General features: G+C 40.5%; 1 protein-coding gene across 7 annotated transcripts in view; it reads left to right on the forward strand.

The window, feature by feature from the left end:
• Positions 1-25,345, forward strand: part of SCAI (suppressor of cancer cell invasion) — a 197,400-nt gene that overhangs the window by 88,233 nt on the left and 83,822 nt on the right. The gene's annotated exons all lie outside the window — the stretch shown is intronic.

Below are 25,345 nucleotides of genomic sequence, written 5' to 3' on the forward strand. Positions count from 1 at the left end.
AAAGCTTCATTAGCTTAGTACCAGTTAGAAGAAAATTCATACAATAGGTAAAATTCTAGGGATAAACAGGTTTTATTTTTGAAAATTTACATAGGAAGGAGTGATTGTAAAGATACTAAGTTATTTTAAATTATGGTTTATTTATGGATAAAAATGAAATCTCTTTATCTTACATTTTACAATTGTATTATACATCCCCAGGTTTGGACATATATTGGCAGGGTTTATTTTTAAACCAGATAATTTATCTTTTAAAAAAATTATGTGAATTTTTCAAATACCATTCTGTCTAAAGCTGCCCTTTTAATCATTCTCTTTTTCCTATATTCATTTGATTTGCTTCATGACACTTACCACTCTTAATATTATTTACTTGCTTATTATGTCTCTCCTGCATTAAAATGAAATGTCCCTAAGAGCAGGCCCCTGTTTGTCACTGTTTCTCTAGTTTTTAAGCCCATGTCTTGCACATTGTAAAGGCTTTGTGAATATTTGTTAAATGGAAGATTCCAAAGGCAGTATTCTTAACTCCTGCACTCTTCTGCTTCCTATTTTATGCTGCAGAGGAGATATTTGAGATCATGTTTTTCTTTGGCTTTATAAATTACTTGTGTCTTTTTAAAGAATATTTTCTTTCACTATTTTAATTCAGAAGTTTTCCTTGGTATGCCTGGGGTTTAAATCTTTTATTTTCCTGTAATACATTATTTTAAACCTCTTAAATTTGCATACTTAGACTTTTTTTTTTCTCTTTGCCTTCCAGGTATATTTTTTTTCTTCAACATTTAATTGGCACCCAGTATGTACCATATTCTGTATTGGGTACGAAAATTCAGAGATAAAGCTAACAGTCCCTGCCCTCAATTACTCTATGAGGAAATTATAAAAAAAAAAACCCAAGGCAAACTTCTGCTCACAGCAAGCCTCAGCTTTAGCACATCTAGTGAACCTATTTCACAGATAGAAACACATATCTGTGTGCCTATTGAAATTAAGTAAGTAAAAAGTTAAAAGAGGCCAGGCGCAGTGGCTCACGCCCATAATCCCAGCACTTCGGGAGGCTGAGGTGGGAGGATCACTTGAGCCCAGGAGTTTGAGATCAGCCTGGGCAACATGGTGAAACCTCGTCTCTACAAAACATGAAAAAATTAGCTGGATATGGTGGTGAGTGCCTCAAGTCACAGCTGCTTGGGAGACTGAGGTGAGAGGATTGCTCAAGCTCAGGAGATCAAGGCTTCAGTGAACTGTGATCACACCACTGCACTCCAGCCTGGGTGACAGAGCAAGACCCTTAACCAAAAAATAAAAACAAAATCTTAAAGGGATTATAGATTTAAAGGTAGGAAGACATTTAAAAGCTTGCATTTAAATCCCTTGTGTAACTTCTGGCACATGGGCTCTCAAACTTAAAACACTGACATAGTTATAATAGCTCGGACCCCATTTTTTTGAGACAGTTTTATGGAGCTATATTTGTATACAATAAAATTTGCCCATTCAAAGTTTACAGTTGAAAAGTTTGGTATGTTTGCAGAGTTGTGCAGCTGTTAGTACGGTTTAATTTTAGATCATTTTAATCACCCCCAAAAGAAATCCGGTTCCTATTAGCAGTGATTCTACATTCTTCCAAATCCTAACCCCTGACAACCACCAATCTACTTTTTGTCTCTATGGATTTACCTATTTTGGATATTTTATATATTAAATAATTGGAATCATACAATATGTGGTCTTCTATCATGGACTTCTTTTGTTAACATAATGTTTTTGAGGTTCATCTGTGTTATAGCACATATCACTACTTTTATTAGTGATTAATATTCCATTGTAAGGATTTATCACAATTTGTCCAATCATCAGTTGATAGACATTTGAGTTTTTTGGCTATCAAGAATAATAGTCCTGTGAACATTTGTATACAAGTTTTTATGTGAGCATAGGTTTTCCTTTTTTTTGAGACAGAGTGTTGCTCTTGTCATCCGGGCTGGAGTGCAATGACACGATTTTGACTTACTGCAACCTCCGCCTCTTGGGTTCAAGCAATTTTCCTGCCTCAGCCTCTCAAGTAGCTGAAATTACAGGTGCCTAACACCACGCCCAAGTAATTTTTGTATTTTTGGTAGAGACAGGTTTCACCATGTTGGCCAGGCTGGTCTTGAACTCCTGACCTCAGGTGATCCACCTGCCTTGGCCTCCCAAAGTGCTGGGATTACGATTCTCTTGGCCATATACCAAGGAGTAGAATTCCTGGGTCATATAGTAATTCTGTGTTTAACCTTTTGAGGACCTGCCAAACTGTTTTCCAAAGTGGCCTCATCACCAGTAATGTGTTCTAGTTTCTCCTCATTCTCATCAACACTTATTATTTTCTGTCTTTTTGATTGTAAACATCCTACTGGATGTAAATGGTGTCTCTTGGTGGTTTTGATTTGAATTTCCCTAATGTTGGGCATCTTTTTATGTGCTTGTTAGCGATTTCTGTTTCTTCTTTGGGAAAGTATCTGTTCTAATTCTTTGACCAGTTAAAAAATTGAATTATTTTTAAAATTATTAATTTATAATTGTTTATATATTCTGGATACAAGTCCCTTGTAAGATGTATGATTTGCAAATATATATTCTCTTATTCTGTGGATTGTCTTTTACTTTCTTTCTTTCTTTTTTTTTTTTGAGATGAAGTTTTGCTCTTGTCCCCCAGGCTGGAGTGTGATGGTGCGATCTTGCTCATTGCAACCTCCGCCTCCTGGGTTCAAGTGATTCTCCTGCCTCCAAGCGATTCTCCTGCCTCGGCACCCACCGCCCCCCTACCCCGAGTAGCTGGGATTACAGGTGCCTGTCACCATGCCCGGCTAATTTTTGTATTTTTAGTAGAAACGGGATTTCACCATGTTGGCCAGGCTGGTCTAGAACTCCTGACCTCAGGTGATCCACCCGCCTCGACCTCCCAAAGTGCTGGGATTACAAGGCGTGAGCCACCGCAAACCGGCATGTCTTTTACTTTCTTAATGATATCCTTTGAAGCACAAATGTTTTTAATTTTAATAAAGTTAAACTTGTCATTCTTTTCTTTCATTGCTTGTACTTTTGGTTTGTATCTAAGAAATCATTGCCTAACTTAAGGTCATGAAAATTTACTCCCGTGTTTTCTTCTAAGAGTTTTATACTTTTAGCTCTTACATTGAGGTCTGTGATCCATTTTGAGTTCTTTTTATTTTAATTAATTTTTTTGAGATGGAGCCTTGCTTTGTCACCCAGGCTGGAGTGCAGTGGCATGATCTCGGCTCAGTGCAGCCTCTGCCTCCCGGGTTCAAGCAGTTCTCCTGCCTCAGCCTCCCTAGTAGTTGGTGCCACCACACTGTATTTTTTTTAGTAGAAACGGGATTTCACCATGTTGGCCAGGCTGGTCTTGAACTCCTAACCTCAAGTGATCTGCCTGCCTTGGCCTCCCAAAGTTCTGGGATTACAGGCATGAGCCACCATGCCCAGCCCATTTTGAGTTAATTTTTGTGTATGGAGTGGAATGTTAGTTTTATGTTATTTTTTAAATCAGAAAAACATTTCCAATTGTTTTGATTATTGCATATTTTTCATTTTTTCTTTTTAAACATTGATACATAATAATTTTACATATGTATGGGGTACATGTGATATTTTGATACATACATACCATTGTAATGATCACATTATGGATTTGGGATATCCATCACTTCAAACATTTATCATTTATTTGTGTTGGGAACATTTTAAATCTGCTCTTTGAGCTATTTTGAAATATAAACCTTATATCCCAGGTATGGAGTCGTATCTTTCTAAGGTGCTGTTTTAAAATTTTACAATACTAATATTGATAAATTTTGATCTGTCACCTGGAAGAGTGGATAAGCAAATATACCACAGATATATTTTCAGTGTTTTATTGAGTGACCCTCTTCAATTTAAATAAGCTATAATTGGCTGGGCACGGTAGCTCACGCCTGTAATCCCAGCACTTTGGGAGGCTGAGGCAGGCAGATCACCTGAGGTCAGGAGTTCGAGACCAGCCTGGCCAACATGGTGAAACCCCGTCTCTACTAAAAATACAAAAATTAGCCAGGCGTGGTGGCACGCACCTGTAATCTCAGCTACTCGGGAGGCTGAGACAGGAGAATCGCTTAAAGCTGGGAGGCGGATGTTGCAGTGAGCTGAGATCACACCACTGCACTCCAGCCTGGGTGACAGAGCAAGACTCTGTCTCTAAGTAAGTAAATAAATAAATAAGCCATAAGTAAGTAAATAAATAAATAAGCCATAATTATTTATACAAAAATAGGTCTGTGGCGAGCAAACTATATATCTTCTCTGAATGCTTTTGGATTTTTGTTTGAGAGAGATGTGGTTGTCCAGTATAGCAGCCGTATTGTTTTCTTTTTTTTGTTTATATAAATGAAAGTATCTCCAGGAGCAGTGGCTGATACCTGTAATCCCAGCACTTTGGGAGGCGAAGGCAGGAGAATCACTTGAAGCCAAGAGCTCTAGACCAGCCTGGCGACATAGGAAGATTCCATCTACCAAAAATTTAAAAATTAGCTGGGTGTGGTGGTGTCTGCCTTTAGTCCCAGCAACTTGGGAGGCTGAGGTGGGAGGGTCACTTGAACCCAGGGGTTTGAAGCTGCAATGAGCTATGTTATGCCACTGTACTTCAGCCTGGGCAATGCAGTGAGACCTTGTCCCTTTTATAAAAAGAAAAGAGAAAAAAGTGTTCTTTGTTCAATATTAGACCTTGATTATAAAGGGCTGTCTTTATCAGTTTTGTAGGCCTTCCTTAAAGTTCCCTGTGGTGGTGGGTTGGAGGTGTGTATTGGCATTCTTGTCTACACTACTCTCCCTGTTTCCTGTGTAAAGAAGATCTTTGAGTTATGTCAATCAGAAACCTCTTTTCTTTCGAGTGTTGATGTTGCTTTATGAGCATTTCTTGAGAAAGGGACAAGATTTATTTTGGAATAATTATGAGGTTTTTTTGGTTGCTATCCCGCTGCGCCCACCCCCACCCCCTTATTTAAATTGGTCTGAGTAGGTCTATGGTCCTTATAGAGAAGAAGAAATGTATTGGTAGTGGTCTGGACCAGCATTGGCATTTGGGGAAATGGAATGAAGTGGGATCCAGCTGGAATAGTGTCAGTTTTTAATATTAAGCCCTTTCCCTCTAGCATTTTTTTCACTGTTAGTGCTTGTCTTTGTTTTTTCTCCTTTTCCACATGTTCTAACATGTTTTTCTTTTTGCTTGCTTTCTTCAATTCACGTACTGTGTCTTAAACTTATTACTGAAGTATAATTGACTGCGGAAAAGTGCACATGCTGTAAGTGTGTTTTTAAGAAACTGAATACATCCATGTGACTTGTATTCAGATGAAGAAGTAGCACCCACAGCACCTCAGAAACCTCCCCTGTTGTGTTCCCTGTTACTTGGACTTTTTAACTCATTATGAGCAGAGTGAAAAAGGGCATTTCAGTGCATGAAAGGTTTCAGATTTTTGTATCATGTCTCATTTGGGATATAATAGATTCTCTTTTTACTCTTGGAGGTGTGTCTTTCCACATTATATTAAGCTGTTCATCTAAGTTGTCAGAGCCTTTCATTTTCCCAGCTGTGAATATCTTAATGGAGTATTTTTCTCAACTGAAAATACCTTCTTATAATATGTGCATAATAGTTTATCTCTTATTTCCACTCACTGTGTAAGAAAACATAATCCAGAAAAATAAGAATTGGATGAAATGAATGATGTTTCGCATATAATGGCTCTTGCATGTAGTTGCAATAGTAATGAAGTGAGAATAATGTTAGAAAAAGCTTTGAATACTGTCAGAAAATGATCAAAAGCCCAAGTGCTTGCAGGGTTCTGGTTGCCATGGTGACTAAGACTGTCGAAGCAGAATGGAATACTTAGTGGGATTATATAAGGCAGCATCTCGAGACATGTATTTGAGAAACACAGCTGTGTCTATCAGTGATATCCCTAACTTGCAGTGTTTTGCAAAAGCAGAGGCCTCCAAGTCACTAATTATTTGACTACAGAGGAGCAAATACACAAAGCCAAAGAAGGCTTGGGAGGCCACTGGTAGTATATATAATATTATTATTGTAGTACATATAATAGTATATATTGTGTGAGTTTGTGTGTATATGTATATTTTTAATTGGGAGGTGCCCCAAAGTGAAGTGTACTAGTCTTAAATGAAAATAATTACAGAAATTATTTTTATTAAATATGCTCCTAGCCAGGTGCGGTGGCTCACGCCTGTAATCCCAGCACTTTGGGAGGCTGAGGCAGGCAGATCACATGAGGTCAGGAGTTTGAGACCAGTCTGACCAACATGGAGAAACCCCATCTCTACTAAAAATACAAAATTAGCCGGGCGTGGTGTCACATGCCTGTAATCCCAGCTACTTGGGAGGCTGAGGAAGGAGAATCGCTTGAACCTGGGAGGCAGATGTTGTGGTGAGCCAAGATCACGCCATTGCCTCCAGCCTGGGCAACAAGAGCGAAACTCCATCTCCAAAAATAAAATAAAAATAAAAATAAAATAAATAAATAAATAAATAAATATGCTCCCAGTATTCAACTTAAGAAAGAAAGTTTCTATAATGCTTCCTTTAGAAGCCTGTTTTTAGGATTCCCTTTTTCCTAAAGAGGACAACTAAGAAATTAACAGTTTGTTCCATTGACCCCTTCTTTCCCTCCCCTGCCCTTTTCTTCTTCTTCTTCTTCTTCTTCTTCTTCTTCTTCTCTTTTCTTCTTTCCTCCCTCTTCTTCTTCTCCTTCTTCAGAAAATTAATATTCTCTTAGAAGCTAGTTCTGCAAACTGGTAATGGCAAGTTTATTGTTATTGAAATAAATAACCATGTTATTTTAGAGATTATACCCTAAACTGTCTGTACAAGCTTGTGATATAGGCTGTCATTTTATATGGCTTACCACCAGAAGAATTGGACTTGCCTTTGAGGTAGACTGCCACCAGAGTACAGTAGGTATCTTGATCACATGCTCTTGAACATCATTGATTGACTAGGCTGGGCATAGTGGCTCTTGCCTGTAATCCCAGCACTTTGGGAGGCTGAGGTGTGTGGATCACTTGAGGTTAGGAATTTGAGCCCAGCCTGACCAACATGGTGAAACCCCATCTCTACTAAAAATACAAAATTAGCTGGGCATGGTGGCACATGCCTGTAGTCCCAGCTACTTGAGAGTCTGAGGCAGGAGAATTGCTTGAACCTGAGCAGCAGAGGTTGCAGTGAGCCGAGGTCATGCCATTGCATTCCAGCCTGGGCAACAAGAGTGAAATTCCATCTCAAAAAAAAAAAATAGAAAAGAAAATCAATGACTAATAGAAATTTAATATAAGCCACAAATGTTATTTTAAATTTTCTAGCCACATTAAAAATTAAAAAGAAACAAGTGAAATTAATTTTAATAATATTTGATCCAATAAATAAAAAATATTCTACTTCATCATAAATCGATAGAGAAATATTAGTGATATTTTAGTTTTTTATACTAAGTCTTTGAAACACAGTGAGTATTTTATACTTACATACATTTCAGTTAAGATTAACTACATTCAAGTGCTTAGTAGCCATGTGTGGCTGTTTGCTCCGGCAAAATTCCTCCCAGTTTTAGTTTCTGTTCTCATAATGGCTGACTGTGCTTTCTCGTGAATCCATATTGGCTATTTTGGGGTTGTCTTCTTCACTGGTCCATGAGGTGTTCCCAGTTTTGCTTTCTTTGTCTCCTCCAACATAGATGCTAATAGCTTGCAGGTCTTTTGGCTGTTGGTAATTTGTCTCCAACCACCTGGGATTTGATGGTTACCATATTACTGTATCAGTTTGCTATGGCTGCCATAACAAGGTGCCATAGACTGAGTAGCTTAAACAACAGAAATGCATTTTCTCACAGTTCTGGAGGCCGGAAGTCCAAGATCAAGGTGTCAGCAGGTTCAGTTTGTTCTGAGCCCTCTCTCCTTGGATTGCAGATGGATGCCTCCTTCCTGTGCCCTCACATGGTCATCTTTGCATGCATTTGTGCCCTGGCGCCTCTTTGTATGTCCTAATGTCTTCTTCTAAGGACACAACTCATATTGTATTAAAACCTTCCCTAAAGGCTTCTTTTTAATTACCTCTTTAAAGGCCCTATCTCCAGATACAGTAAAATTCTGAGATACTGGGAGTTAGAGCTTCAATGTACGAGTTTTGGGAATAACAATTCAGCCCATAACCCTTGGTTTTATTGAAATGTTACCAGTGGGTTTTGCTTTATTATCTGTTTGTTCTGCCTGTGTTGGGAAGGTATCTGAATAGATTCAATACTATGCTGTCACCATTTCCCCAGAATCTAGAAAATTAGCTATTTAAATGCTATACTAAAATATTAAACAATAAAATAGATGAATATATTCTATTATAATATAATATATTCTATCAAAGTCAGTATAACCAGGTCTTATATGTTAGCTCCCTCTAAGATCTTGTCAGGTCTTACTAGAAACATAGAGCATCTTCCCCTTTAAAGTTGCTGGTAGAAGCTGGATCGGGAATTGGTTAGGGGAGAGGTAGTTGTAGTTAGTTGTTTTTTTTTTTTTTAATTTCAGTAGGTTTTTGGGGAACAGGTGTGTTTGGTTACATGAATAAGTTCTTTAGTGGTGATTTGTGAGATTTTGGTGCACCCATCACCCAAGCAGTATATACTGTACCCAATGTGTAGTCTTGTTCCTCACGCCCCTCCTACCCTTTCGCGAGAGTCCCCAAAGTCCATGTGTCATTCTTATGTCTTTGTATCCTCATACCTTAGCTTCCACCTATGACTGAGAACACATGATGTTTGGTTTTCCATTCGTGAGTTACTTAACTTAGAATAATGGTCTCCAATTCCTTCCAGGTTGCTGCAAATGCCATTATTTCATTCCTTTTATGGCCTATCTCATATATATATACACACACACATATATATATGTGTGTGTGTGTGTGTATATATATATGAGATAGGCCATAAAAGGAAAGAAATATATATATGTGTGTGTGTGTGTGTGTATATATATGTGCATATATATGTATATATATGTGTGTGTGCATATATATATATATATATATATCACAATTTCTTTATCCACTTGTTGATTGATGGGCACTTGGGCTGGTTCCATATTTTTGCAATTGCAAATTGTGCCGTTATAACCATGTGTGTGCAGGTATCTTTTTTATATAAATGACTTCTTTTCCTCTGGGTAGATACCCAGTAGTGGGATTGCTGGATCAAATGGTAGTTTTACTTTTAGTCATTTAAGGAATCTCCACACTGTTTTCCATAGTGGTTGTACTAGTTTACATTCCCACCAGCAGTGTAAAAGTGTTCACTTTTAACCACATTCAATAGTGGTTAGTTTTTAAGATTCTTCAGGAGGGGTATAGAGAGAAAATTAAAAAGATATGTTAAGAACCCCGAAGAATTCATTAAATCCTCAAAACAATGTCATTAGTGTCTATTATTTTGGTTCTACAGATGAGAAAAACAAAGCTTTGCCAGTTAAAGTCATAGCCTATGTTAATGTGATAGATTATAATTTGAGAAGTGCTACTTCCGAGAAGTTTTTCCTCAATTTAGGAGTAAGGATTCCAAACACAGACAAATGTTTGACTCTAAGAATAGAGGCAGGCCAGGCACAGCGACTCATGCCTGTAATTCCAGCACTTTGGGAGGCCAAGGCCAGAGGATTGCCTGAGCTCAGGAATTTAAGACCAGCCTGGGCAACAAAGTGAGACCCCGTCTACAAAATAAAAAATATAGCTGGGTGTGGTAGTGCATGCCTGTAGTCCAGCTGCTCAAGAGGTTGAGGCGAGAGGATTGCTTGAAGCCAGGAGTTCAAGACCAGCCTGAGCAACACAGTGAGACCTCATCTCTATAGAAAAATTTAAAAATTAGCCGGCCAGGTGCAGTGGCTCATGCCTATAATCCCAGCACTTTGGGAGGCTGAGGTAGGCAGATCACTTGAGGCCAGGAGTTTGAGATCATCCTGGCCAACATGGCGAAACCCCATCTCTACTAAAAACACAAAAATTAGCCAGGCATGGTGGTGCATGTCTAAAAATGTCACAGGATCCTTAGGGTGTTATTTTTCCAGCCAGAAACCTCTGTGGCTAGTGGCACCTTTGCCCGAGTTTTGCTTGGGCTCACTGGGCTTGTTCCCGCTACTCAGCCTGGCAGGTTGTGCTTGACTTATGCTACTGGCCCAGATCCCACACCTGCCAAGGGTAGGCCAGGTATGGAGCAGTGAGGGGTGTGTTAGCGAATGGGCATGGGGTCTGGCCACTGTGCACAGCCAAGCAAGCTAGCTGCCGTGGTGGGGCAGGCATCTCCAGGCACTGGCGCCATGCAAGGTTGCAGCTGGATTAGATGTACCTCAAGCAGCTTCCACTGCAGGCACCCACATCTGGAAGAGGGGAACATGGTGGTGGTGCCCAGAAGCTTGGAGATGCCAGGAACCACAAGCCCCAAAGAGGATGTCACAACCCTGGCTCAGGGAGCCCATAGGTCTGAACTCCCAAAGGGCCTCAGCTCTTTCCTTCTCATTGCCTACAACGTGGCAAGCAAGGGGGCATGTTTCAGCCCTGTTTGTGTTACCATTTTTTGAGTCCCAGAATTTGCCAGGTCCTGAGTTCTTGTCCTGCGCCCAGGAAGAATGAGGTATGTGGACAACTGGAGGGTGAACAAGGTGGAGAGGAGCTTCATTCAGTGATAGAAGAGCTCTCAGGAGACCCCTAGTAGGTAGCTCCTTTCTGCAAGCAGGTTGTCCAGGCAAGTGTCCAGCTCTTAGCAGAGAGGAGACCTGTAGTAGTTGCTCCTTCCTGCAGGTAGATCATCCCAGCAAGTGTCCAGCTCTCAGCAGAAAGGAGTGGGTAGCTCCTTTCTGTAGGCATGTCATCCCACAGAGGGTATGAGTCTGGCTCTCTGGGGTTATTTTGTGCCCAGAATGGTGGAAGTGTGTGCTGATTGGTCCATGGGAGGCCATGGATGGGCCTGGAAAAAGCACCTCGAGTTCTCACTCTGGGCCATGGACTTCAACCAGAACTGGCAGCCTTATCCCCCCAGGCCCGCCTCCCATGCTCGTCAGTACCCAAAGTCTGGAGGGGGCTGAGGCAGCAGGGGGCTTGTGTGTCAGTGCCGTCATGAGCACACCCAGTCAGTTGTGACAGGTCCCAGGCTTGGCCACAACTTTGCTCCACCCCAGAGTGGGTGCCAGGAGCTGGGAGAGGCCAGGGAGCAGGAGCAGGTACTTTCAAGCATGTGGGGGCATGGAGCTTCTTAAGACCCTGAGAACACAGGGAAGCATGGGTCCAAAGCTGCAGCTGGGTAGCTGCAGCTGCGCCCAGGAGCGCTGGGCTCCCACCCCTCCAACTCAGTAGGTGGCCCGGCTTCCACCTGTTCCTGGCTTCCACCCATTCTGTGGAGCATGCAGCCCTGGCCACAACTTCCCCACTGCAGTCGGCATCCCTGCAGCAGCTGCTCCAGATGGGCTGCCACCACCATCATAATCCCAGCTACTTGAGAGGCTAAGGCGTGAGAATCGCTTGAACCTGGGAGGGAGAGGTTGCAGTGAGTGGAGATCGCACCGCTGTACTCCAGCTTGGACAACAGAGTGAGACCCTGTCTCAAACAAAAATATTAGCTGAGTGTGGTGCCATGCACCTGTAGTCCCAGCTACTCAGGAGGCTGAGGCAGGAGAATTGCTTGAGCCCAGGAGTTTGAGGCTGCAGTGAGCTATGATCATGTCATTGCACACCAGCCTGGAGGAATAGAGTGAGACCATGTCTTTAAAAACAAAGAACAACAAAAAGCCACTGGGTCTACCAATGGGTAAAAGCAGATACTGGTGCTAAACAAGGAAATGCTCAATTGGGCTTTGAAGTCTCAAATGCAGTTTGGTCTCGTACATGCATGAACACAGAAACATGGTTTGGAACAAAGATGTCCCAGTAATATAGTCCTCTCTGTTTAAACAAGAATGTGTGAGTCGGGCAGTGTGCTCTTTGACTGAAAGCCTGATTCAGAGAAGTTGGCTTATTCCTTTGCCTTTGACCACAGCTTTGTTGGAGGTCAGCAGCATCCTAAGAGCCAGGGAGCAGGCCAGGCACAGTGGCTCACGCCTGTAATCCCAGCACTTTGGGAAGCCAGGGCAGGTGGATCACTTGACGTCAGGAGTTCAAGACCAGCCTGGCCAACATGGCGAAACCTCATCTCTACTAAAAATACAAAGCAATTAGCCGGGCATGGTGGCAAATGCCCATAATCCCAGCTACTCAGGAAGCTGAGGCATGAGAATCGCTTGAACCTGGGAGGCGGAGGTTGCAGTGAGCCAAGATCATGCCACTGCACTCCAGCCTGGGTGAAGTGAGACTCTGTCAAAAAAAAAAAAAAAAAAAAAAAAAAGCCAGGGAGCAGAATGTGGTCCCAGAAAAGAACTAACAACTTTACTTGCGTACAAAATCTAGGTGGTTATTCCATATGGTGGAAAAGAGCATTGGATTAGGAGGTAGAAGGTTTGAATTTGAATCGTAGCTCTACAGCTTACTGGCCATGATTCCTAAGTAACTTCCTGTATGTATGTTTCTTTTTGTATATGTATGTGTATGTGTGTGTGTGTATGTGTATGTGTATGTGTATATGTATATATATATATATATATATATGCATGCACACACACATACACACACACACTCCGGTGGAAGCCATGCATTTAGGGACTGGACTAAGGAAAGAGAAGTTAATGGAAGAGATTGTAAGGACAGAAAAAAGAGTTACAAGATGGTGAGAAAGTGGTGAACAGTGTAATGCCATAGAGAGGACTGATAAAGAAGGACTGAAAGATGCCCCTTGGACTTGGATTTTAGGTGTACGTAGGGATCAATGATCTTAGCTAATTCAGTTTAGTAAAGATGGGGGATTTACAGGAAATTTACAGAGATTTCCTGAGTTTTGATATCTCAATGTTACGTTTGAAACATCCCTGATAATCAGGTTTAATTATTTGCACTGCATTTCTTCCTACCATAGTCTCCTGAGTTCTATTGATAGAACTGAGGATTTCAATAAAGAGAGATTAGTGTCATACTTTTACTTTCCTCCAAAATCTTGGAAAAAAGAATATGATTAGCTAATTCATAACATAGGTGCCTTTGCAAAATGTGAAATATAAGGTCACTTAAATTATGGGGTAATTCAGAGCCCTATTTAATTTAATTCTATGGACCATTAATTTCCCGTCTTTGCTGACAGTAATAATGACCAAATGGTATATTCAGAGTTTAAAATCAGAGTCAAGCTCTGAGTAGTAGAGGAGTTTTTTTTGAAACTCTTTATAGAGTACCTTAGTTAATTTTAGATGCTGATCATATAGTGGTTCGTATATTAACTTCTGTGATATGTCTCATTAGAAAAAGGATGATCATAGGAGTTTTCCTATGGAAAATTTTTAAAAAATTTAAACCCTATTTTGAAAAAGAAACTGGTGTCTTTATAACTGATTTAGACTGGAATCGTAGATGTTCTAAATTCTTTTGAGGAAAATAGTATAGAAGTTAGCCAACGTTGTTCATAGCTATAAATTGGAAAATATTTATATATTACAGCTTACTGTTAGGAGCCCTAGTATAGCATTTTAGATCACTTTTTATGTACTTTTTTTTTTTTTTTTTTTTTTTTTGAGACGGAGTCTCGCTCTGTCGCCCAGGCTGGAGTGCAGTGGCGCGATCTCGGCTCACTGCAAGCTCCGCCTCCCGGGTTCACGCCATTCTCCTGCCTCAGCCTCCCGAGTAGCTGGGACTACAGGCGCCCGCCACCACGCCCGGCTAATTTTTTTTTGTATTTTTAGTAGAGACGGGGTTTCACCGTGTTAGCCAGGATGGTCTCGATCTCCTCACTTTTTATGTACTTTTAGCCTGCGTACAAAGTCCTCTTCCTTTATAACCCTTTTTACTTGACACGTGAGATAAAACACTGGCTTCTAGTTCTGTTTTCTCCCTTAACAGGATGTATTACTGAGATTTATTAATTTTATCAGTTTTGGAAACTCAAAGGAACTTGCAGGCAAGTGCTTACTTGAAAAATTGCCTAAAGACTTTAGATAGTATCCTTAATGAAACACAATAATTGTCAGTTGTCACAAAGTTAGTGTTGCTGACAAATGCTTGTACATAATAATACAATCTTCCTAACAGCAGCAGCTTCATAAGAGAAAGTTTCTAGCAGCAACTTACATTTAAAAACATCTGATTAGGTCTTCCTGATGTAACCTCTCATTAGAGATCCGTGGAGACATAAAAAAGATGAAAACTTACAATAAATGTGGGAAACTAGTATCTACAGTCAACCTGTTTCTGTAATCTGAAATGAATTTCAGCTTATAAGGAAAATGGAAATGGATTTTTAAAATGCAGTTTTAAACTTGCTAATTCTTGCTATTGTGCCTGAAAATTTCAGGTAGGAAAACATTTTGCTTTCTTATCCATTAACTGAACATCTGGTACAAAAATGCAGATCTTTTTTCACTCTTCACTTCCACCTACAGAAATTGACCTTTCATTCATATTGTGTAGCTATTCAAATTTATTAGTATGAAGATATTTATTACAGCATTTTTAAAACAGGGAGGCTGGGTGCGGTGGCTCACACCTGTAATCCCAGCACTTTGAGAGACCAAGACGGCGGATCACTTGAGGTCAGTAGTTCAAGACCAGCCTGGCCAATATGGTGAAACCCTGTCTCTATTAAAAATGCAAAAAAAAAAAAATTAATCGGACATGGTGGTGTGCACCTGTAATCCCATCTACTCAGGAGGCTGAGGCAGGAGAACACTTGAACCCAGGAGGCAGAGGTTGCGGTGAGCCAAGATCGTGCCACTGCACTCCAACCTGGGCGACAGAGTGAGACTCCGTCTCTAAATAAATAAATAAATAAACAAAACAGGGAAAAACTAGAAAGAATATAAATGTTCATCAGGAAGAAATTGATGAAATAAGTTGGTTCATTATATACTACTTTGTACACAGTAAATATTGATATAATTCTCTATGTATTAAAGAAACCCGATATATTCTTAAATAGACATGTTGCAGGACATTATATGTAGTTTTATCCCATTGGTGTAAAATAATGGAAAAACTCATATATATACTAAAATGTGCACAGAGAAAGAAAGAAATTCTTTTTTGTTTGTTTCTTGAGACAGAGTCTCACTCTCACTCACCGAGGCTGGAGTACAGTGGCACGATTATGGCTTACTGCAGCCTTGACCTCCGAGGTTCAAGCAATCCTCCCACCTCAGCCACCCAAGTAGCTGGGACCACAGGCACCTGCCACCACACTTGGCTAATTTATTGTATTTTCTTATAGAGACGGGCTCTCCCTGTGTTGCCCAGGTTGGTCTCGAACTCCTGGATTCAAGTGATCCTCCCACCTCAGCCTCCCAAAGTGCTAGGATTATAGGTGTGAGCCACAGTCCCCTGCCAAAGTCATTCTTATTGGTGGTTGTTTGTGGGGGAATAAAGTTGAAAGGAGAGGCAAGAGAGCATTGTTTTACTTTTTGCTTTATATACTTTATAGTATTTTTGTTTTCTAGAGACTTTTATTATTTTCATAGTTGAAAAGGAAAGAAACATAAGGTCTCTGTGATAGATTGTTTGTAAAATGAGTCCCTTCCCTGAATCCATGCTTATTACTAGTTCCCTGCCATACTACCTCTGGGTTGGGCTAATAGATTTGCTTTGGCCAGTGGGACAGTTGCAAACATAATTCAAATACTTGAAAAATGCACATTAGAGCTTGTCTTCTCTTCTGCAAGTCTTAAAACCTTGTAACCAAGCCCCATATAAACAAACCCAAGCTGGTCCTGGACATTTGAGAGAGCCCACAGACCACTAGCTGTCTGAGTTGCCTGAGTGAGATCTGACTGAGACTGGCAGAACTGTCCAACTGAACTCAAATCTAATTGCCTACCCATAAAATGATTAGCGACTACATGGTTTTTGTTTTAAGCTTCTAAGTTTTGAAGTGGCTTGTTATGCAGCAAAAGTTAATCGATAAAGTCTCCAGTGGTGAAATCAGCACCTGCCCTTCTGCATTTTTACTGCTTTATGAGATACCCAGATTGCTATTTCTTTCTTTTTCTTTCTTTTTTTTTGAGATGGAGTCTCGCTCTGTTGCCAGGCTGGAGTGCAGTGGCATGATCTCGGTTCACTGCAGCCTCCACCTCTCAGGTTCAGGCGATTCTCCCGCCTCAGCCTCCCGAGTGGCTGGGACTGCAGACGCATGCCACCACGCCTAGCTAATTTTTTTGTATTTTTAGTAGAGACGGAGTTTCACCATGTTGGCCAGAATGGTCTGCTCTCTTGACCTCGTGACCTGCCCACCTTGGCCTCCCAATGTGCTGGGATTACAGGCGTGAGCCACCGCACCCGGCCCCAGATTGCTACTTCTAAAAATTAAGCAGAATGTAAGAGGGGGAAGAAATATTGTCACTGTCACAGTATACATACTGAGAGCTATGAAACCAATGAGTAAAGATCAGTTGGCCGGGTATAAAAAACTTTCAGAAGATTGCCTTCTGTAATAAAATGCCACAGATCATGGCTTCTGTGAAAGAGCATAGAACTATAAGGAGATAACAGGCTAAGGTTAAATAAAGCAAGAAAGATGTTCAGGAAAGCAAAAATGCAGTATCAGGATTAAAATTCACATCAAAGACAATAGAGTAGAACTGATACTTAGACAAGATGCTGCGCCTCAGGGTGATGTGACCGCAGACTGATCCTACCGATACTTCAAAACATTTAGCTAGTGATATTCAGGAAGAACTGGAGATGATCTCTCAGTATCCTGAGAAAATGATAAATATGAAGTCAAGAGAATGAAGATGACACAACTGAATAATTACCAATATTTTTGATGGAGAATTCAGAAAAGTTGGAAAAAGTAAAGATGAAATTTTAAAAAACATTTTACAGCATTTGGAAAACATCTAGGTAAGCAGATCAAGAAGACATATTCAGAAAACATGCTGGTTTGGGGGAAAAATTATTTGGAGACACACAGCTGCTGGCCAAGAAATAGCAGCTCAAAAGGAAATCATAAATTAGATGTCATGGTATTACAGGCTTGGTGAACTACCGATGTACACTGCACCCAGTTTATCTCAAGAAAAACATTTTAACAAAACATAGCAGGTTGAGCTAGCCACACTGATAGGCCTTGTTTTGTGGCTTTCTCAATGATGCTTTAAAAGGAAACAGTTTCATTTGAATTATTTCTTTTCTTTTTTTGAGGTAGAGTCTTGTTGGACTGCAGTGGCACAATCTTGGCTCACTGCAGCTTTGACCTCCTGGGCTCAATTGATCCTCCCACCTCAGCTCCCCGAGTAGCTAGCACTACAGGCCTGTGCCACCATGTCTGGCTAATTTGTGTATTTTTTTGTAGAGACAGGGTTTTGCCATGTTGCCTAGGCTGGTCTCGAACTCCGGGCTCAAGTGATCTGTCCACCTTGGCCCCTCAAAGTGCTGGGATTACAGGCATGAGCCACTGCACTGACCTGTTATTTCTTATTTTGATGGCCCCAAAAATGGGCACAAGTAATTCTTTTTTTTTTTTTCCTGAGATGGAGTTTCACTCCCGTCGCCCAGGCTGGAGTGCAGTGGCACAATCTCGGCTCACTGCAACCTCCGCTTCCCAGGTTCAAGCAATTCTCCTGCCTCAGCCTCCTAAGTAGCTGGGATTATAGGCGTTCGCCACCAGACCCAGCTAATGTTTTGTATGTTTAATAGAGACGGGTTTTCACCATGTTGGTCAGGCTGGTCTCAAACTCCTGACCTCAAATGATCCGCCCGCCTTGGCCTCCCAAAGTGCTGATATTACAGGCTTGAGCCACTGTACCCGGCCAAGAAATTCTTCTATAAAACCCTTTCAGATCACTAATAGTCTTAGACAGCCAATGAAACAGAAATACAATTTCCTTATTTAAGGTGACAAAACAGATATGACCAGGAAACAGTCTGGCAAGAAATACACTAAAATATTAAATGGAATTGGTTAGGTCATGGGATTGTTCTTTTTCATCTTGTACTTTTTTTTCTTCTTTCTTTTCTTTTTTTTTTTTTGTAGGGATGGAGTCTTACTACATTGCCCAGGCTGGTCTTGACCTCCTTGGCTCAAATGATACTCTCCCTTCAGCCTCCCAAGGAGCTGTGACCATAGGCGTGTAGTCCCACCAGGCCTGGCTAATTTTTTTTTTTTTTTTTTTAAATGGACAAAGTTTTGCTCTTGTTGCCCAGGCCTGGAGTGCAGTGGTGTGGTCTTAGCTCACTGCAACTTTTGCCTCCCAGTTTCAAGCAATTCTCCTGCCTCAGCCTCCCAAGTAGCTGGGATTATGGGTGCCTGCCACCACTTCCGGCTAATTTTTGTCTTTTTAGTAGAGACAGGGTTTCACCATGTTGGCCAGGATGATCTCGAACTCCTGACCTCAGGTGATCAGCCTGCCTCAGCCTCCCAAAGTGCTGGGATTACAGGCGTGAGCCACTGCACCTGGCCTGCCTGGATAATTTTTTTTAAAATGTTTTGAAGAGATAAGGTCTCTCCATGTTTCCCAGTGTGGTCTTGAACTTCTGGGTTCAAGTGCTCTTCCCGTCTTAGCCTCCCCATGTGTTGGGACTACAGGCATGAGCCATCATGCCCGGCTACTTTTTTCTTAATGTATTTATTTAAAACTTTTTCAAAACAGCATATTTATATGCATACATGCACAGTTATATGCTTGTAAGTAAATAAAGGTCTTCACAATGAAGACCTAGGTTATTTGGAATAGAAGTGGAGGAGACTTACTCTATACATACCTTTTGTGCTCTTTGAATTTTATACTATGTATATAAATTACCAATTCAAAAAATGAATTAAAATATAACTCATAATTAAAAAAACATGAGTTTTACAAGGTGAAATAATATAAAAGGGCTTACACTATGAAGTAGTATTGGCTAAAACATCCCTCTCACCTAGAGTCCTCATTTTTCAGAGGCAATCACTTTTGACTCTTTCTGATTTTAGTTTTCCTGGCGTTTACTTTATTTCTCAAATATACTTTTATCGCTCTTTCTTGGTTTATTAATTTATACATTCTCCTTTGATATCCTGCCATAATAAATGAAGATTTCATTTACCCAAAAGCTACTCTTTTCCCTGCCCCATAGAAATAGTAGCAGGAATAAGAATACTAATAGCAACTAACATTAATTAGTGCTTACTTTGTGCCAGGCCTCTTTCAAGTAATCCACACATACTGTCTAATCCCCACCATACCCTCTGAATTTATGTTACCACTCTTCTCGGTTTTCCCATTATTCATTTTATTTTATTTATTTATTTTTAAGACAGGGGCTCCCTTTGTTGCCCAGGCTGGAGTGCAGTGGTGCAATGATGGCTTATTGCAGCCTCAACCTCCTGGGCTGAAGCAGTCATCCCGCCTCAGCCCCCACAGTAGCTGGGACTACAAGCATGCCCCTGGCTAATTTCTTTTTAAAGTAAAAACAAGTTTATTAGAGAAGTAAAGAAAGAAAAGAATGGCTACTCTGCAGGCAGAGCAGCCCCGAGGGCTGCTGGTTGGCTAATTTTTAAATTTTTTTGTAGAGACAAGGTCTCACTTCGTTGCCCATGCTGGTCTTGAACTCCTGGCCTTAAATGATCCTCCTGCCTTGGCCTCCCAAAGTGCTAGGATTGCAGGCTTGAGTCACTGTGCCTGGCCCATTATTCATTTTATTAATCATATTGTCAACTACTGGCAGCACACGTTTTAAATGCTGATAATAGATGATAGTATTATCTAACTTTTTGGTGTTTTCACTAGGTGCTGTATATTGTTCTTAGGTCGTGACCTGTATTAACTCAGTAACTCTTGTCATCAAACCTATGGTCTAGGCTCTATTATTATTATTTCCATTTTATAAATGAGGAACTAAGGCATAAAGTGTACTCTGTGTAACATTGTGTAGACAATTAGTGGTACCAAGCCAGTCTGACTTCAAAACCCAGTCCTTTAACCCATCCATACACCATATTGATGGTATCCCTTTGATTCCATTTTGTAAGGTAAATTTTCATTCCCACTAGTTCCATCATCTTTTCTATGTTTTCTTTGTTTCTTTGTTTCTTTCTTTTTTTCTTTTTTTAAGATAGAGTCTCACTCTGTTGCCCAGGCTGGAGTGCAATGGTATGATCACAGCTCACTGCAGCCCCGACCTCCTGGACTCTAACGATTCTCCTTCCTCAGACTCTGAGTAGCTGGGACCACAGGTGCATGCCACCACACCTGGCTAATTGTTTCATTTTTGCTAGAGACAGGGATCTCACTTTGTTGCCCTGGCTGGTCTTGAACTCCTGGGTTCAAGCAGTCCTCCCATCTCAGCCTGCCAAAGTGCTGGGATTGCAAGCATTGAGCCACCACACCCAGCCTCTCTTCTTTTCTCATACTTAGTTTTGGTCAGTTATAGCTTCATGTTTTTATTTCACAGAACATAAAATGTATTTACCATTCTATAATCATAGTTAAATATTTTGTGTTTGATCTATACATGGATTCTAAAAGTTGAAAACAGATAATAAACAACATTTTGACGTATAACTATGTAAATATTATACATAGCAAAGCCAGGAGTTGAGAAATGATCTTTCCTTCTCTATAGTTCCAGTGTATATCTCAAATGAATTCATCCTTAAGTTCACATTCAAATGGATCACTCTTTTTTACACTATTTGTTTTTTGGGTTTGTTTGTTTTGAGACAGGGTCTTGCTATGTTGCCCATGCTAGAGTACAGTGGCATGATCACAGCTCACTGCAGACTTGATCTTCGGGCTCAATGAATCCTCCCATCTCAGCCTCCTGAGTAGCTGGGACTACAGGTGTGTGCCACTACGCCTGGCAAATTTATTTTTTTTTTTTATTTTTGTTTGTAGAGACTGTGTTTTGCCATGTTGTCCAGGCTGGTCTTGAACTCCTGGGCTTGAGCTGTCTACCTGCCTAGGCCTCCCAAAGTGCTGGGACTACAGACGTGAACTGCTGTACCCTGCCCTATTTTTCTTTTGTAACCTCTCTGGGTTGAGTCCTTTCACATGTAGTTCCTTTCTCATGTTTTCTAGGTTCCAGCTTTCTTCATTCTGTTATATGGAAGGCACTAGGCTGGACATTTTCAGTTTGCCCTTCCAGATCTACTTTTACCTTTTGCCTCTTCTCCTACCCTGGGAGACTAACATTTATAGGCTGCTCCAACTGATATCTTTGCCCTCTGTCTTCCAGCTGGGCTACACCAATGCAAAGGGTCAGCAGGAGGTTGGAGGGCAGGAGTAGAGTGAGCACAGATGTGTATTTTGCCAGCTCCCTCCCTTAAGTTTTGGGAACTGCCCCCTCCCTCTACTGCACCAGGCCTAAGGGATAGTAACTTAGCCACAGGTCCTTAAAGTGTTCCTTGTTGGTTTCCCTTGACTCTGTTCACATCTTTGTAGCCTCTTTGTCAAACTCTTCCCAGTGACCCACTTGTGTGTTGTCTATTTCCCGCCAGGATTTTGATTGGTGGGAAGTAATAATATTGATATTTCTTCATATAATAATGATAATATTTCTTCATCAAATGTTCTTTCCGAAGTTTCTTGAAATGTCTCATCTACTGATTGCCTCCCTCTCTTTTTATTTCTGTATGGAGCCTCGAAAGAGAAGATAAAATTATATGCTCAGTCCATCGTGTATTGCTTTTTTATTTATATTACTCTTTTTAAAAAGAACATCTTTATTGGGATATTCAGATATCTTACAAGTTACCTTTTGGAAGTATACAACTCAGTGGTTTTTAGTATCCTCACAGGTTATGTGCACCCATCACTACAGTCAATTTTAGAACATTCATTATCCCCAAAAGAACCCTGTACCCATTAGCAGTTATTATCTTTACTTTTTAAATGCGGGAAATAAACCTACATAGAAAGACCAGAAAGACTTTATGCTCTTGAACTGTATAAACTGACTCCAGCCTACCTGTTGTACCTTTTGTTGTTGTTGTTGTTGTTGTTGTTATACCTTATTTTCTACTAGTTCCCATAATACATCATTTATTTAATTCAGGCTGTTTTCCTACTTGTGCTACAAAGTGTTATTAACTTATAATTGTCGTTGCTTCTCTTATATATTTTATTTATCTCTGTCTCTGATAATCTCTTAATCTCTTCTTTCTCTTTTGCCTATCCAAATCTTTCTCTTTGTGAAGCATTTCCTGGCTACTTAAGCCTTCCAATATGTACCTTAAACATTTTTCATTTTAATTAATTGATTTTTTTTTGGAGATGGAGTCTTGCTGTGTTGCCCAGGCTGAACTTAAACCCCTGGTCTCAAGCAATCTTTCCGCCTCAGCCTCCTGAGTAGCCAGTGTGTCCCTTTTCTAAGCTCCTTATTACTTTTATTCAGTGTCATGTAATTTAGTACTTATTTGCAGTTTTTTCTACATATGTGATCATATTTTCTGTCTGTTACAACCAATAATCCTATTAATTGAAGAGATCACTTTTCACATTACTTTATATGGCCTTCATAATTCTTAGCACTTGATAGAATAATATTAGTAGACTGGGCGCAGTGGCTCACGCCTGTAATCCCAGTACTTTAGGAGGCCAAGGTGGGTGGATCACCTGAGGTCAGGAGTTCAAGACCAGCCTGGCCAACATGGGGAAACCCCTTCTCTACTTAAAAAAATACAAAAATTAACCGGGCGTGGTGACGGGCGCCTGTAATCCCAGCTACTTTGGAGGCTGAGGTAGGAGAATCGCTTGAACCCAGGAGGCGGAGGTTGAAGTGAGCTGAGGTCGCGCCACTGCACTCCAGCCTGGGCAACAGAGTGAGACTCCATCTCAAAAAAAAAAAAAAAAAAAAAAAGGCATAATATTAGTAATCAGGTTTTCTCTTTCCATTGAGTGTCTTCACAATATACCTTGCCTAACAGCGAGGTGGGTGACACCAATAGCAAGATATCCCAATGGTGCAAAAGGAAAGCTACCCAGAGGCCGGGCATGGTGTCTCACACCTGTAATCTCAGCACTTTAGGAGGCCGAGACGGGTGGATCACCTGAGGTCAGGAGTTCGAGACCACCCTGACCAACATGGCGAAACCCCGTCTCTACTAAAAATACAAAAATTAGCCAGGCGTGGTGTCATGTGCTTGCAGTCCCAGCTACTCAGAAGGCTGAGGCAGGAGAATCACTTGAACCCGGGAGGTGGAGGTTGCAGTGAGCCGAGATCGCGCCACTGCACTCCAGCCTGGTGACAGATAGAGACTCCATCTCAAAAAAAAAATATATATATATATATATTCATTTTACTATTAAACATTTGAGTGTTTTCTCTGTTTTAAATATTTCTATAAACATTGTAGTTATAGGGATCAATATAAATACAACCTGTACTTCTTTTCTTAATTGAAAATAGTGCTAGTGGTGGTCATAGGGGTACTGATTGAGACAGAGTTGAACTAGCACAACAAAGGTAGACAGATAAACTTAGAGAAAGGAGTAGGGGGCCCAGAAACAAAAACATGTATTTTATCTGGCAACCCTAAATAGAAGAGACTGGCTCTAAATTGATAATCTGTGAATCTGCTGATGATACCTAGGGGTCATTGTACTGTTCTCTCTACTTTTGTGTATGTTTGAAATTTTCCATCATAAAAAAATTAAAAGATATAACTTAAAAAATAGAGATACCTTTCACAAAAACAATGAAAATATGAGACCTTACAGTAATATGAACCAGGAAATATGGGACCTTTACGGAAAGAGTTATAAATGTATTTAATGACAATGTTTGTACCATAAATGGAAAGAAATGCTATTGACAAAATTAGAAAAAATACGAATTCCCCAAATTGATCTCTAGATTTATTCATTTACCACTAAATTCAGTGAATTTATTGCTCCTTTATTTTTTTAAAAAAGTGGCCGGGCGTGGTGGCTTATGCCTGTAATCCCAGCACTTTGGGAGGCTGAGGCAGGCGGATCAGGAGATCAGGAGATCGAGACCACAGTGAAACCATGTCTCTACTAAAAATACAAAAAATTAGCCGAGTAGCCCCAGTTACTTGCGAGGCTGAGGCAGGAGAATGGCATGAACCCGGGAGGAGGAGCTTGCAGTGAGCCAAGATCACGCCACTGCACTCCAGCCTGGGCGGCAAGAGCGAGACTCCGTCTCAAAAAAAAAAAAAAAAAAAAAGTGACCTCAATAGTACAAATCTTGTGAAATGTAGTTGACTCATTGTAATTTGATTCATGTACCAGTAGCCATACCCTAAATTCTTTGAGACACGACTGTCTTCTAGACTTCATTAGAGATACCTTGAGTTTATAAGGTTTCTACAAGACAGCCAAATTCTTAAATTCCTTTCCCAAATCTGTTTTGTCCCACTGAAAAAAGGTACTTGGGGCCATCTCCATCTATTCACAGACTTTAATGAAGAAGTTTTGCCCTCGAAGATGAGGCTGAATTTTAATTGGCATTTCTGGATAGCATTTCTCAATTGTATCTTTTACAGTTATGCATTAGTAATTGTTGTATCTTTCAATCTTGTAAGTTCTTGAATTTGTGGATTTTCTCTTTTTCTTTTCAACTCCGCTTGCAGCTAATTCTTTTCTGAGTTCATCTTTTTCTCGTTGTATTTTAAGTGTAGCTAATAGCATCCAGGGCTAGCAACATACTGTTTCCCAACCTGTTTGTATAAATCAACAAGTTCATTAATCGTATTATCTGCTTTCTCAGTTTTCTCAGGCAAATGCAGTGTTACCATTGCATTATATAGGTCATCATTGTTTCCAGCCTTCAGTAACAGTTACTTGCTACTCAGTCGCAATTGCAGGTGTCACGTATGTTACATGTTTGTTATGGCAATAACGTACTCCTATTACCAGTTTCCGGACTAGCTTTTCTGAAGTAAGGCTGCTGTAACAACCCTCAAATTGTAGTGCCTTCCTACAGTAAAGATGTGTTTCTAGCTCCCATGTTAGCTACAAGTTGTCTGTGGTTTTGGGGCACTGTTAAATGTGTCTTACTCAGTGTTCCAGGCTGAAGAACAGCCCTATCTTTGTCTTAGGTCAGAGGGAAAATTGAAAATGCTGAAACATTCAGTGCTCTTAATCTTCTCCTAAGATATGATATAAATAACTTACAATTATATTTCATTGTCCAAAGGAAGTTAATACGGCCAGGCCCAATGTTTGTATGGTAGGGAGTATTTGCCTCTCAAAG

This window comes from Pan troglodytes, chromosome 11, assembly GCF_028858775.2.
Source record: "Pan troglodytes isolate AG18354 chromosome 11, NHGRI_mPanTro3-v2.0_pri, whole genome shotgun sequence".
Taxonomy (NCBI): domain Eukaryota; kingdom Metazoa; phylum Chordata; class Mammalia; order Primates; family Hominidae; genus Pan; species Pan troglodytes.